Source organism: Gopherus flavomarginatus, chromosome 2 (assembly GCF_025201925.1).
Source record: "Gopherus flavomarginatus isolate rGopFla2 chromosome 2, rGopFla2.mat.asm, whole genome shotgun sequence".
Classification (NCBI taxonomy): Eukaryota; Metazoa; Chordata; order Testudines; family Testudinidae; genus Gopherus; species Gopherus flavomarginatus.
In genome coordinates, this window is record NC_066618.1 from 193,314,316 (window position 1) to 193,329,871 (window position 15,556).

General features: G+C 42.4%; 1 protein-coding gene across 3 annotated transcripts in view; it reads right to left on the bottom strand.

The window, feature by feature from the left end:
* Nucleotides 1–15,556, bottom strand: part of CTDP1 (CTD phosphatase subunit 1) — a 186,646-nt gene that overhangs the window by 19,609 nt on the left and 151,481 nt on the right. The gene's annotated exons all lie outside the window — the stretch shown is intronic.

The window sequence follows — 15,556 nt, forward strand, 5'->3', positions numbered from 1 at the left end:
GTCAGAAAATTTCAGATGAATATTGGAATGAAAGCAAATCTCAAAATCCTCCATGAAATGGAAGGAGAAGTTACTTAGCTGCACGGTAACTTGAGTTCGAGATGTTTTGTCCCTATGGATGCTCCACCACAGGATACGCAAGTGTCTGGTCACTCTCAACCAGAGACTCTAAAGAATTCCTGGGGGTCCGCACTGTGTAGAGCAGCTGTGCTCCCATATAAGGGCATGTAAGGAGGCACGGACCCATTGCCACTTAGTTCCTTCCCAACCTAGAAGCCAGAGACTCTGCAGCAGAGGGGAAGGAGGTCTCCTCTAGTACCGAGGCAGCATATGGAACTGGCAGATTATCTGATTTTCCTTTGAGTGGGATGGAACTGGTAAGTGTTGGTGCCTCATTTTAGCTGATATCCTCTAAAATCGTTTACCACAATGACCTCCAGTGTTCCATTAAGCCCACTGAAGTGGTGGATAGGGAAAGGGTCCCCACAAGTATTCGTAACCTAGGTGCGTAGGACGTCTGCTGGCCTCCTCATGGTAAAAACTAGAGGGGCTATACTACTTAAACAGAGCCCCGTTTGGAGACCTCAGTCTCAGAATGTGTCATCTCACAGATTAAAATGGGGAGCCTCAGGTATCCGTGCCTGTACCAAGGGCTGGGTGTCTGATCTTGGCCTAATGTGGGAGGGTTCAGGCTGCAGCTGTTGAAGTGGTACAAGAGAAATGAGATCTACAAAAGGGCCCTTAGGAGAGGGGACTCTGGTTCCTCCAATATGAGGAGGTCCTCTGGGGAAACAAATCTGGAGGGTTGTGGAGGACTATGGTAGTGTGAAGTTGGAGCCTACGTCAGTACCATGGTGGAGACACTGCATGCAGTACTGGAGAAGCCAACAGGACAACATTTCTGAGTTCAGAGTACTGATGTTGTGAAGACAATGGTACTAGAGCTCGTGAAGAAACCTTGGGTGCACCTAACTACTGAGAAGTGTTGAGCGGTACTGAGGTAGGACCTTCTCTGCGTTGCCTAAGAGAAGACTTCTATGAGTGAGGTTTTCTTAGGTGGTGCTAATACCTTGGTACTGATATCAGCCAGAACTTCACTGGTACCCTTTGTGGGATGTGAGGTCTCCTGGGAGTCTCATATATGGGGTGAACTACCCCCTTTCTTGACAGAGAAAGAGGCTTTTTCTTTGATATCTTTATCTCTGGAGCTGCTCCTGTGGCTCGAGCAGCCTGAGATATTGAGGCTGATGTATGGGAGGAGGGAAGCAGAATCCACCAAAAGTAGACAGCATTCCATTTAGAGAAGCTTCAGCATAAAAGAATAGAGGCTGAAATCTTCCTTTGAACCCTGTGCAGACTTTACACATTGATGGAACATGGGTGTCTCTGAGACACCGGAAGCTAGAGTACCCTGTGCTATGGGTAAAAGACCTGTGGCAGATTTGGAAAGGCCTGAAAAACCAGGGTTTTCTGCACACCCCAAGGAAGTGCTGAAGCACGAAATAAGTAGTACAGAAGGGAGAAAGGGAAATCCCCCTTCAAACCACAAATGTGCTGATTAAGAAAAAATAAAAAATGAAATAAAAAACTCCAGAGAATAAAAGATTCACAATGTCATAAACAGATAGCTAAGGGTTAATGTCTCTTTCACCTGAAGCACCTGACCAGAGGACCAATCAGGAAACCGGATTTTTTCAACTTTGGGTGGAGGGAATTGAGTGTTTTTTTTTTTTTCTGGCTGCCTGCTTTCTCTGAGCTTTGGAGAAGTAGTTCTACTTTCTAGTCTTCTGTTTCTAAGTGTAAGGACAAAGAGATCAGATAGTAAGTTCTATGGTTTCTTTTCTTTGGTATTTGCATGAATATAAGTGCTGGAGTGCTTTGATTTGTATTCTTTTTGAATAAGGCTGTTTATTCAATATTCTTTTAAGCAATTGACCCTGTGTTGTATCATCTAATACAGAGAGAACATTTGTACTTATTTTTCTTTCTTTTTATATAAAGCTTTCTTTTAAGACCTGTTGGAGTTTTTCTTTACTTCAGGGAAATTGAGTCTGTACTCACCAGGGAATTGGTGGGAGGAAGAAATCAAGGGGAGATTTGTGTGTTGGATTGCTAGCCTGACTTTGCATTCCCTCTGGGGGAATAGGAAAGTACTTTTTGTTTCCAGGATTGGGAACAGAGAGGGAGATTCACTCTGTTTGGATTCACAGAGCTTATGTCTGTGTATCTCTCCAGGAGCATCTGGAGGGGGGAAGGGAAAAAGGATTATTTCCCTTGGTTGTGAGACTCAAGGGATTTGGGTCTTGGGGTCCCCAGGGAAGGTTTTTCAGAGGGACCAGAGTGCCCCAAAACACTCTAATTTTTTGGGTGGTGGCAGCAGGTACCAGGTCCAAGCTGGTAACTAAGCTTGGAGATTTTCATGCTAACCCCCATATTTTGGACGCTAAGGTCCAAATCTGGGACTAAGGTTATTACATGGTGGCAGTGGGTGGGAGATAGACAGAATCCAGAAGCCAGTAGGAATATTATATTTTTCTTTTCTCTGCTAAGGGCTTTTTAGCAGAGAGAAACAGTTGGTTTTAAAAGGGAACCAGAGAGAATTTTTTTTTTCTGCTCTCTCTGGCAGTTTGTGGCTTGCATGTTAAGCGAGAAGCCATTAAGAGGCTGTTGAGCGTCTTTTGTCATGCAATAGCCCTCCCATTAGGAAGCAAGTACCGGCACTTATATGCATGCAAATAAAGTGGTTTTTCTGGTTTCCTTTCATTGAACATTAGCTAGAGAGAGAAAAGGAAAAAAGCACTGTTGCTAGGCAGACTTCAGGAGGCAACAGAACCTGCAGTTCAGAAGATAAACACCGGAGGGCACCCCAACACAAGAAAACAGGAACCATGACTTCTAAGGCAAAAATTGACGCCGAAGAACAAATCAAAGAAGCTGAACACAGGCGACAGATGGAGATGAAAGAAAAGGAAGAAAGCATGAAACTGGCAGCCTTCCAAAGAGAACAGGCAGCCCAAGAGGCAGCACACAAAAGAAAACTAGAAGAAGAAGAGATAGCCTACCGAAGGAAACAAGCAGAAGAAGAGTTGGCCCACCACCGAGAAATGGAAAAACACCAAAAAGAAATGGAAAAAACACCAAAAAGAAATGGAAAAACAACAAAAAGAAATGGAAAAACAACAAAAAGAGAATGAAAAGAAGGAAAAACAGAGAAAACATGAACTGGAGTTGGTAAAAGCTGGGCTGCATGTGCCAGCCAACCCTAACAACCCGGCGCCAAATATTGCTCCACAGCACAGGAAATTTCCCACCTACAAGGCAGGTGATGACACCGAGGCCTTCTTGGAAAATTTTGAAAGAGCCTGTCTTGGGTACAGCATTCCCGAAGACCAGTACATGGTAGAATTGAGGTCACAGCTCAGTGGACCTTTAGCAGAGGTGGCAGCTGAAATGCCTAAGCACCAAATGAATGACTATAAACTTTTTCTAACCAAGGCCAGATACAGGATGGGGATAACCCCAGATCATGCCCGTCGGCGCTTCAGAACCCAAAAGTGGAAACCAGAGGTGTCATTTCCCAAACACGCCTACTACATTGCAAAAAACTATGAGGCCTGGCTAACAGGAAACAACATTCAAACCTTGGAAGAACTGAACCTCCTCATACAAATGGAGCAGTTCTTGGATGGTGTTCCTGAAGACATCACACGGTACATACAAGATGGAAACCCCAAGAATATCGCTGAGGCGGGGGAGATTGGAGCCAAATGGATGGAACTGGCAGAAAGCAAGAAAGCTACTGTCAAGGGGAACGATTACCCCAGGGGGCACACAGACCATAAACCCTACAACCGAGGACAGCCAAAGACCCCACATACCACCCAAGTAAAGCCACAGATACCCTACCCTTCAACCTCACCAGTCTCCAGTAACTCACCTCGGCCCAGTGACCCATCAGATGGAAGATGCTTTAAGTGTAATGAACTGGGACATATCAAGGCCAACTGTCCCAAGAACACCATGCGAGTGCAATTCATTACACCACCATCACACCAAAGATCCCCAGGCCCGGATGCCTCTCAAATACCCTTGGAGCGAAGGGAAAATTTGAGAGTGGGCGGAAAGAAGGTTACTGCGTGGAGAGACACGGGGGCACAAGTGTCAGCTATCCACCAATCCTTCGTTGACCCCAAATTCATCAACCCAAAGGCCAAAGTTACAATTTACCCCTTCATGTCACAAGCTGTAGACTTGCCTACAGCTCAACTGCCTGTCCAGTACAAAGGCTGGTCAGGAATGTGCACTTTTGCAGTCTATGACAATTATCCTATCCCCATGCTACTGGGGGAAGACTTGGCCAACCAGGTGAGGCGGGCCAAAAGAGTGGGAATGGTTACACGTAGCCAAACCAGGCAAGCTTCCAGACCCATTCCTGTTCCTGAGCCATCCACAGAGGCCCCGTCTGTGTTACCAGAGACCCAGACAGAGGTAGTGGACCCGGATTCCATGCCTACCACTGAAACAGCCACAGCATCTCCAGTCCCAGGCCCGGAACTGGAACAGCAACCAGCACCAACAAGTGCAACTACATCTTCAAACTCAACGCCAGAGGGCGCCAGCGAGCCAAAACTGGCAGAAGCCACAGACAGCCATACCCAAAAGGCTCAGCCAGAGCCTGAAATACCCTCAGGTGCACCAGCGGAGAGCGGTTCACCAGCAACGGAAACAACCCCATCACCTACATCGCTTCCAGAGGGACCAAGCCCAAGTCCACAGTCTGAGGAAGAACTGGTGACCCCAGACTCAAGGGAACAGTTCCAGACTGAGCAGGAAGCGGATGACAGCCTTCAGAAAGCTTGGGCGGCGGCACGGAGCACCCCACCGCCTCTCAGCTCTTCTAATCGATCCCGGTTTGTTATAGACCAAGGACTTTTGTACAAGGAAATTCTTTCTGGTGGACACCGGGAAGAATGGCAGCCGCAAAAACAGTTGGTGGTTCCAACTAAGTACCGGGGGAAGCTCTTAAGCTTAGCCCATGATCATCCCAGTGGCCATGCTGGGGTGAACAGAACCAAGGACCGGTTGGGGAAGTCCTTCCACTGGGAGGGGATGGGCAAGGACGTTGCCAAGTATGTCCGGTCTTGTGAGGTATGCCAAAGAGTGGGAAAGCCTCAAGACCAGGTCAAGGCCCCTCTCCAGCCACTCCCCATAATTGAGGTCCCATTTCAGCGAGTAGCTGTGGATATTCTGGGCCCTTTCCCAAAAAAGACGCCCAGAGGAAAGCAGTACGTACTGACTTTAGTGGACTTTGCTACCCGATGGCCAGAAGCAGTCGCTCTAGGCAACACCAGGGCTAACACTGTGTGCCTGGCCCTAACAGACATCTTTGCCAGGGTAGGTTGGCCCTGCGACATCCTTACAGATTCAGGGTCTAATTTCCTGGCAGGGACCATGGAAAAACTGTGGAAAACTCATGGGGTGAATCACTTGGTTGCCACCCCATACCACCATCAAACCAATGGCCTGGTGGAAAGGTTCAATGGAACTTTGGGGGCCATGATACGAAAATTCATCAACGAATTCTCCAATAATTGGGACCTAGTGTTGCAGCAGTTGCTGTTTGCCTACAGGGCTGTACCACATCCCAGTTTAGGGTTTTCACCATTTGAACTTGTGTATGGTCACGAGGTTAAGGGACCATTACAGTTGGTGAAGCAGCAATGGGAGGGGTTTACGCCTTCTCCAGGAACTAACATTCTGGACTTTGTAAGCAACCTACAAAGCACCCTCCGACACTCTTTAGCCCTTGCTACAGAGAACCTAAAGGATGCTCAAGAAGAGCAAAAGGCCTGGTATGACAGACATGCCAGAGATCGGTCCTTCAAGGTAGGAGACCAGGTTATGGTCTTGAAGGCGCAACAGGCCCATAAGATGGAAGCATCATGGGAAGGGCCATTCACGGTCCAAGAGCGCCTGGGAGCTGTAAACTACCTCATAGCCTTTCCCAATTCCTCACTAAAGCCTAAAGTGTACCATGTTAATTCTCTCAAGCCTTTCTATTCCAGAGATTTACAGGTTTGTCAGTTTACAGTCCAGGGAGATGATGCTGAGTGGCCTGACGGTGTCTACTACGACGGGAAAAAAGACGGTGGCGTGGAAGAGGTGAACCTCTCAACCACCCTGGAACGTCTGCAGCGGCAACAAATCAAGGAGCTGTGCACTAGCTTCGCCCCATTGTTCTCAGCCACCCCAGGACGGACTGAACGGGCATACCACTCCATTGATACAGGTAATGCTCACCCAATCAGAACCCCACCCTACCGAGTGTCTCCTCATGCCCAAGCTGCTATAGAACGGGAGATCCAAAACATGCTACAGATGGGTATAATCCGCTCATCTACCAGTGTATGGGCATCTCCAGTGGTTCTGGTACCCAAACCCGATGGGGAAATACGCTTTTGCGTGGACTACCGTAAGCTAAATGCTGTAACTCGTCCGGATAACTATCCAATGCCACGTACCGATGAGCTATTGCAAAAGTTGGGACGTGCCCAGTTCATCTCTACAATAGACTTAACCAAGGGGTACTGGCAAGTACCGCTAGATGAACCTGCCAAGGAGAGGTCAGCATTCGTCACCCATGCGGGGGTGTATGAATTCAATGTCCTTCCTTTCGGCCTTCGAAATGCACCCGCCACCTTCCAGAGGCTGGTAGATGGTCTACTAGCTGGACTGGGAGAATTTGCAGTTGCCTACCTCGATGATGTGGCCATTTTTTCAGACTCCTGGCCCGAACACCTACTACACCTGGAAAAGGTCTTTGAGCGCATCAGGCAGGCAGGACTAACTGTTAAGGCCAAAAAGTGTCAAATAGGCCAAAACAGAGTGACTTACCTGGGGCACCAGGTGGGTCGAGGAACCATAAACCCCCTACAGGCCAAGGTGGATGCTATCCAAAAGTGGCCTGTCCCACGGTCCAAGAAGCAGGTCCAATCCTTCTTAGGCTTGGCCGGATACTACAGGCGATTTGTACCACACTACAGCCAAATTGCTGCCCCACTGACCGACCTGACCAAAAAGACCTAGCCAAATGCCGTTAAGTGGACTGATGAGTGTCAAAAGGCCTTTACCCAGCTTAAGGCGACGCTCATGTCTGACCCTGTGCTCAGGGCCCCGGATTTTGACAAGCCATTCCTAGTAACCACGGATGCATCTGAGCGTGGTATAGGAGCAGTGCTCATGCAGGAAGCAACAGATCACAACTTCCATCCTGTCGTGTTTCTCAGCAAGAAACTGTCTGAGAGGGAAAGTCACTGGTCAGTCAGTGAAAAGAAATGCTATGCCATTGTGTACGCCCTGGAAAAGCTACGCCCATATGTTTGGGGACGGCGGTTCCAACTACAAACTGACCATGCTGCACTAAAGTGGCTTCATACTGCCAAGGGGAACAACAAGAAACTTCTTCGTTGGAGTTTAGCTCTCCAAGATTTTGATTTTGAAATTCAACACATCACAGGAGCTTCTAATAAAGTTGCTGATGCACTCTCCCGTGAGAGTTTCCCAGAATTCAGTAGTTAAAAAGTGTTCTTAAAATGTAGAAGTCTGTTAGTTATATACTTAGGAGTATATGTAAAGGTGTATGTGTTGTATTAATCTGTTTATTTTCAAGTTCTAGAAGGAAATCGCCGCCAGTGAGCTTCCCCACTGTCTGCAATTTGGGGGGCGTGTCATAAACAGATAGCTAAGGGTTAATGTCTCTTTCACCTGAAGCACCTGACCAGAGGACCAATCAGGAAACCGGATTTTTTCAACTTTGGGTGGAGGGAATTGAGTGTTTTTTTTTTTTCTGGCTGCCTGCTTTCTCTGAGCTTTGGAGAAGTAGTTCTACTTTCTAGTCTTCTGTTTCTAAGTGTAAGGACAAAGAGATCAGATAGTAAGTTCTATGGTTTCTTTTCTTTGGTATTTGCATGAATATAAGTGCTGGAGTGCTTTGATTTGTATTCTTTTTGAATAAGGCTGTTTATTCAATATTCTTTTAAGCAATTGACCCTGTGTTGTATCATCTAATACAGAGAGAACATTTGTACTTATTTTTCTTTCTTTTTATATAAAGCTTTCTTTTAAGACCTGTTGGAGTTTTTCTTTACTTCAGGGAAATTGAGTCTGTACTCACCAGGGAATTGGTGGGAGGAAGAAATCAAGGGGAGATTTGTGTGTTGGATTGCTAGCCTGACTTTGCATTCCCTCTGGGGGAATAGGAAAGTACTTTTTGTTTCCAGGATTGGGAACAGAGAGGGAGATTCACTCTGTTTGGATTCACAGAGCTTATGTCTGTGTATCTCTCCAGGAGCATCTGGAGGGGGGAAGGGAAAAAGGATTATTTCCCTTGGTTGTGAGACTCAAGGGATTTGGGTCTTGGGGTCCCCAGGGAAGGTTTTTCAGAGGGACCAGAGTGCCCCAAAACACTCTAATTTTTTGGGTGGTGGCAGCAGGTACCAGGTCCAAGCTGGTAACTAAGCTTGGAGGTTTTCATGCTAACCCCCATATTTTGGACGCTAAGGTCCAAATCTGGGACTAAGGTTATTACACACAAGAAGTGAGAAAAAGTGGGAAGCTGAGAAAAGGAGATACCAAAAATGCACGGTCTTGAGCGGAACTGAGTAGTGGCAGGTCTGTGCTTCCTTATATGCCTTCATGGGAGAATGAGGTACTCCTCTGTGCAGGTGAGAACCCAATGACACTTTTACAGTCTTTGGTTGAAGGTGCACAGTTGGGCACAAATCCTGCAGTGGAGCACCCAATGACACATATACTTGAATTACGTTTCTCTGCCCAGTTCTAGTGCTTGAATTAACATCTGCTAAACAGGAGAAATATTGTATCAGGAAGAAAACTGGAGAGAAAAGGCTGCAGGATATTTTAGGTTTGTAAGCATTTTTTCTTTGGAAGGATTTATTGCAGGATTTACTGTACAGGTAGTGAATTTTATCCACAAAACTTGCGTGTCAGTTTAATAAGTCAGGTTACAATTCTGAAGAAGGAAAAGAAAAAAAAAATCCTATTCATGATTTCATGCAGAAAAAGTATGGATAAAGGAACAATTTCTATAAGAAATTGAAAAGTTTTATCTGATAATAGAACAAGCTCACACCTTTCTAAAATACACACAGAACCCTCCCTCAAAATCTAGGGTGCACTGAACATACTGCTTTTAGTTTCTACCACAAAGCATGAGCAGGGCCCAGAGAGTTATGTGAAAATTCTCAACCTGTTGTGGAGCTGAGATGGCTACGGACCCTGGAATACAAAAACAACTGATTTTCATTTTGTTTCATACCAAACGGTGCCAGTACTTGAAACACTGGATCTCACATGCATTTATGCTGGCACACCACCATTATTCTGACTGAAATCAGATGCCAATGAATTATGTTTTGGGTATAACATACACAAATATTATCCCTGTGGAGAAGCAATAAAAGCTTTTGAGAATCAATGCCCGTCTTCCCATCACAGCTGCTTATTTTCTTATGGTTTTACTGTGATGGCACAGATACTGATGAGTCACACCATCAGTCATGCACTTGCACCTTTCATAGTAGTCTTAGCATGCACCTGTCTAGATGGACGTCAGAATTCTTGGTTTAAAACGTTGGCTGTTTTTAAATCGGTCTGGTGATATGTTTATAACTCGGATACGTGAAGTAGAAAATCCACAAAATGCAGACATGAGAAGCATCCAGATGGAAAATTCCTAGCAAAGCGTGTCTATTTCTTTCTGTTTTCTCTACTAACTTAAGTCTAAAAGAGTCAAAAACCCTCTCATTAAGTTCCTGGGTTGTAAGAGGCAAATTAGTAAGTACTGAAAATTCTCAATTCCATTCCCAGACAGGAATTATTTGGCTATGGAATTACATAAAGACAAGACTCTTGGGTTTTACTGGAGAAGAACTGCAGATAGGTTGAGTTTAATATTCTTAAATTATTGCTTCTGAAATTAACTGAAAATAAAAAGCAAAATGTTGTCTCAGATTACTCATACTGCACATGCCTGGACTTCTCAGTTGTTTTGAATTTAAATACACGCTTCTTTCTATATAAAAGCAGCTCTGACTGTTTTGCAGCTTTGCATCTGCAATGCTGTCTTAATGTTTTCATTGACCAGCATTAAGTGTTGTCTCTGTAAACATGATATAACAGAAGAACAAAGACACTCATGGAGCAGAGTATATTTCTGTTTCTGAATTGGTGTATTCCATCTTAGTCTTTGCCCCCCTCTAGTGACGGGTATTCTTTTTTTCACTATTACACATCAGTTATGTTATCGATTTTTCAGTATTTGCCAACTATACATTGAAATACTGCTCTCAAAAACATTGCATCATTTTTAATGGACAAAAACCTGCAATATGTGCCCATATATTTACTTCCCTCTTTGAATCCGGCACACACTATAGAGCTACAGTGGCTTGCACATGTTAGAGAAACACTAATGCTAATAGCCATCAATATTGGTTATTGTTAAATCTGTCTTATCTAAATTTATTTTAGAAATCAAAGAAAATTATTTAAACAAAAACTATACTACAAGAATGTAAATGTTGCACAGTAAAGCACTCAATGGTCAAGAAATGCCAAAGTTAAAGTTGCATGCACATACTTAACTCAGTTCCTGTTACTATGCAGTATATGACATACAATTTATCATACTATTCAAATACACTATTTTTCCTAAAATTTAGATTCACATGTATATTTCAGTCATATGTACTATTCTGTATGCACCAGAGCATTTGAAAGACATTTATAAAATATATTTTTGAAGTGAAAATATGTATTTCATGCAACCTATAAAAACAAATGGTGGTTCTTCATGGTAAGACTGCTGCCTTCGCCCAAAATAGCACTATTGCTCCTGTCAGGCCCATGCCAATCACTCATTACTGATTCTTCGTTTTTAGAAAGACAAAACAAAAAGACTGCCTGTTGTGAAATATGAACATTCTCACACCAGGAGCCAGCATTTAGTTTTTAGTGCTACAGCATGGCATTGGCTACAAACATTGCTCCTTCCACAGGACCTTACAGGTGGCATACATGAGAGACCACAATATCAGCAAAAAAGATCTTTTATCATGGAGACAGTTAATTTCAAAACAAATTTCTGCAGGTGTACAACACAGCTTTATGTCAGGATGCCTAAGAAATCATGGTTTTGTGTTTTCTTCATATCTTATCCCATCCCAGTTTGCTCAAGACAAACATCAGGGATAATTCTGACTTCCATACATGGTAGGAATTACATTTTTAAGGCACATCATTCTGATAGCATCATAAGGTTGACAGCACCCTTTAAAAATTGAACTGGCATGTAAGGGTTTTTATGAACTGCCTTTAAAAATATTTACCTCTCAGGTAATTGAAACAATTTTGACAGCACTGAAGCCTGTTGCCGTAAGGAAGATGACAGACAATACTTAAGGCAGAAAATTAAAATAAATAAATAAATAAAATAAAAGCCTCATCGAGTCCACGGAAATTATTCATTCAACATTTTTATGTTTAGAAAGATGCTATGGCACTTTACTCAGAATAATGTTTCCACATAATAGGAAGTCTACTCAATTACAGGGCTTTTAAAAGTAATATAAATAAAAAAAGAATAGAGAGAGATGGTCTCTGAATGAAGGCACTATATTACATGAACAATATTACGGCATTCAGTGGAAGAATACATTTCAGAATCCCCGCTTTCTTCAATTAGAGGAGAACAACAGAATGAACTGTCAAACTGGTGACAATTTTTTCCTCCCAAAAGGCTTGCACTGATCTTACAATATTTGTATTACAGCAGCAATCAGAAGCCCCAATCCGGACAGTGGCGTCATCATGCTAAGTAGATGTTGTACAACCACATATAATTACATGTTCCCAACACCAGGATGACAAGCTCATTATTGGATCTCTCTCCTTTTGCTGTCATTAGTGTCCAATTTCTCTCTCTCCTCAGTCCTTTATCTCTTTTTATATTATGCTTTCTACCGTTCCTCTTGTATTTCCTCTCCCTCTATTTTACAAATACCCTTACAATCTATCAGTACCTTAAACTTTTCAAATTTATCTCAGCAAACTCTCCCTCTCACCAACACACACTCCCTCATCTGCATACAAACACAAGATTTGAATTATTTTAAATCCAGACATTCAGTAGCCATGTGACTAAACCTACTAGCCAAAGGCTTATTTACAGGTAGGAGGAAGCCCCTGCCCAGAAGTTATGCTTTGGTAAGAAATGCTCTCTGTGCCCTCTCACCAGCTGCTGCGAAAAGGAGAGGTTTTTGTGATTCCTACCAGGAAAATGTCCCTGGACACGGCTTGGGAGCTGTATCTTTCTTCTCAGCTTTTGGCTAATGTCTGCATTAAAAATGATATACCATTCTCTGTCCCATCCTTTCATAACTAATACCTCTTGGTAAGAGTGATGGTGCATGGGCTGAGTCTCTGCTACTCTATCCTTCTTACCCAGAAGCTGCAGAAGAAAACTGCACATTCCATCTACTTATAGCCCATCCATGTATAAATATGTGTAACTTGATTTTGACTGTCTAAAGGGAGAATCAAAACTAAATAATCTCTTTTTACTAAAACCAACATCTCTTGCTTTACCAGATCAGCATCCTTGCCAAAAGTTACTTTAAGTAGAGCTGACTCTTCTAAATTACTTGAGTTTTACTAAATTATATCTGTCGATGACTTGTCTTTTATAATAGGGAATCTTCTATTAGAACAGCAGTAATTTATGTGAATAACCCAAAGAGACAATAAAACACTCTCACATAAAATATATAATTAAACGTAATTGCATAAAAATGTTGTTAAAATAAATTTTTCAGAGAAAAGCTAAAATGTATCACCACTTCAATGGGTTTATGCTTTGAAATGGTTATACTGTCTTGAGAGGTAAAGAAAACTGATCTGCTTTACGTGGAAAATCACTACAGCTCAACTGCCAACGTAATATTGCCCCCCACCCCCATCAACATACCTTAAGTTGATTTGCATAAATTTCCATTACTTTGGTAATTGTTCTGTCTGACTGGTTAAAAAATAGTCCTTGACTGTTTTAAAACATGTAGAAAAGGGGCTCATCATACATGAGTACTGCCCTAGGTTCCTTCATTTAAGGATTTCAAAGCACTTTACAAAAAATTAAGCTTTGGTACTCTGAGGTAAAGCAGCATTTTCCCTATTTCCAGACAGATAAACTGCAGCACACAGGTTACACACCAAGTCAGTGGCTGAGCTGGGAATACAAACCAAAGACTCCCAGCCCTTCTAACAAGTAGATAATACAGTCTCTACTGTATCTCCAAAAATTGTAACAAATACCATCTATTTGATATTATGAAACTATAGAATCCACTTTTGTGACATGTTAGGGTTGTGGGATTATTGGATTCCATTAGAATGTCCTTGCATCTACTCAAGTATGAAGATCAGCATCCACTACTTTTCAACTATACAGCATATGCATACACAGCAAACAACCGCATATACATAAAACCACATATGGCAGTGTATCGATAATTTATTATGAGAATGCAGGTCCAGTTGCTATCATTTGTCCACACACTTTACTATAAAATGAGAGGCGTGGACGAGGCTCAATGACTCTCTGTCACTCATGGCTATTCATTTATATGGAGCCATGAGTGAGTTTTATATTCTGTATGAGAACAAGCAAGCACAATCAATAGCTAGAAGGCTAATAAACTACCATTTATATTTGCAATTCATTGTGTAATAGACATATCTGTAATAATGGCCTGAAAATTTAGGTCACTATATCGATAGAGAAATAGCTTCAAAGTATGGAACTGCCCGATCGGATGAACTCAATGCTTATGTATAAAACTAAGTCAAGCACACACTGAATTATATAGATGTTACCATTTATCACAACATCCCCCCCAATTTAAGTAAATAATCCGAGAGGTAAAATCATTAATCATTTAAAAATGAAATGGAATACTGCAGTGTATCATCTCTGAAGCACATTGACAACAAACACTATTTTAAAACTGTGACAGCCGTCAATTACTTAGGAAGACAGTACTAACTTACAGAAATGGTCTGTTATCGAGTGACCAACAAACAACAAACCCCCGTGCCAACTCTGTTCACATATCTATTCAAGAGACACTATCATAGGAACTAACCACATCAGCCACACCATCAGGGGCTCGTTCACCTGCACATCTACCAATGTGATATTTGCCATCATGTGCTAGAAATGCCCCACCTACCAAGTACATAGGCCAAAGCGGACAGTCTCTACTCAAAAGAATAAATTGACACAAATCTGACATTAGGAATCATAACATTCAAAAACCAGGAGAACACTTCAATCTTCCTGGTCACTCAAACAGACCTAAAAGTGGCAATTCTTCAACAAAAAAACTTCAAAATCAGACTCCAACATGAAACTGCAGAACTGGAATTAATTTGCAAACTGGACACCATCAGATTAGGCCTGAATAAAGACTGGGAATGGTTGGGTCATTACAAAACCTAAACGTAATTTCCCCAATACTAATTTCCCCCTACTGTTACTCACACCTTCTTGTCAACTGTCTGATATGGGCCACTCATTACCACTTCAAAAGTTTTTTTTTCCTCGCTTGGTATCGTGCTGTCAATTGAATTGTCTCATTAGACTGACCTCACACTTGGTAAGGCAACTCACATCTTTTCATGTATTTTCCACTCTGTGCATCTGATGAAGTGGGTTCTAGTCCATGAAAGCTTATGCCCAAATAAATTTGTTAGTCTAAGGTGCCACAAGGACTCCTTGCTGTTTTCACTTTATCTCAGTCTCCTCATCTGTAAACCAGGGATAATACCTACTACCTCAAGGGTACAATGAGAATGACCTAATGTTTGTAAATATAGATAAAAACCTCTATAAAACCTGCTAGATATAAAACTCTGTATAAATGCTACTAAAATTGGTGAATGAAGTATAGTTTCATTGTGTGATTGAAAAACTAGAGATGGCATCATATTGCCATAGTCGAGTATAAGCTGCTACCATACAAATTCAACAGAAACCTCATATGATTGTTATTCCTCAGGATTTGGAAACTGAATCAAGGTGGATAAAAATTAATGATATTTTTGAAAAAATAAAATAAGTTTTTCTTTTAAAAAATAAACCTGTTTAAAATGAAATCTAAATTTAATCCAAAATATACTAAAGCCTAAACACCCCATAATCCCTTAAAACCAAAAGAAGGCTGAGGGGAGATATGATTGCTTTCTATAAATATATCAGAGGAATAAATAGCAGGGAGGGAGAGGAATTATTTAAGCTCAGTATCAATGTGGACACAAGAAAAAATGGATATAAACTGGCTATCAGGAAGTTTAGACTTGAAATTAGATGAAGATTTCTAACCATCAGAGGAGTGAAGTTCTGGAACAGCCTTTCAAGGGGAGTAGTGGGAGCAAGAGACATATTTGGCTTCAAGACTAAGCTTGGTAAGTTTATGGAGGG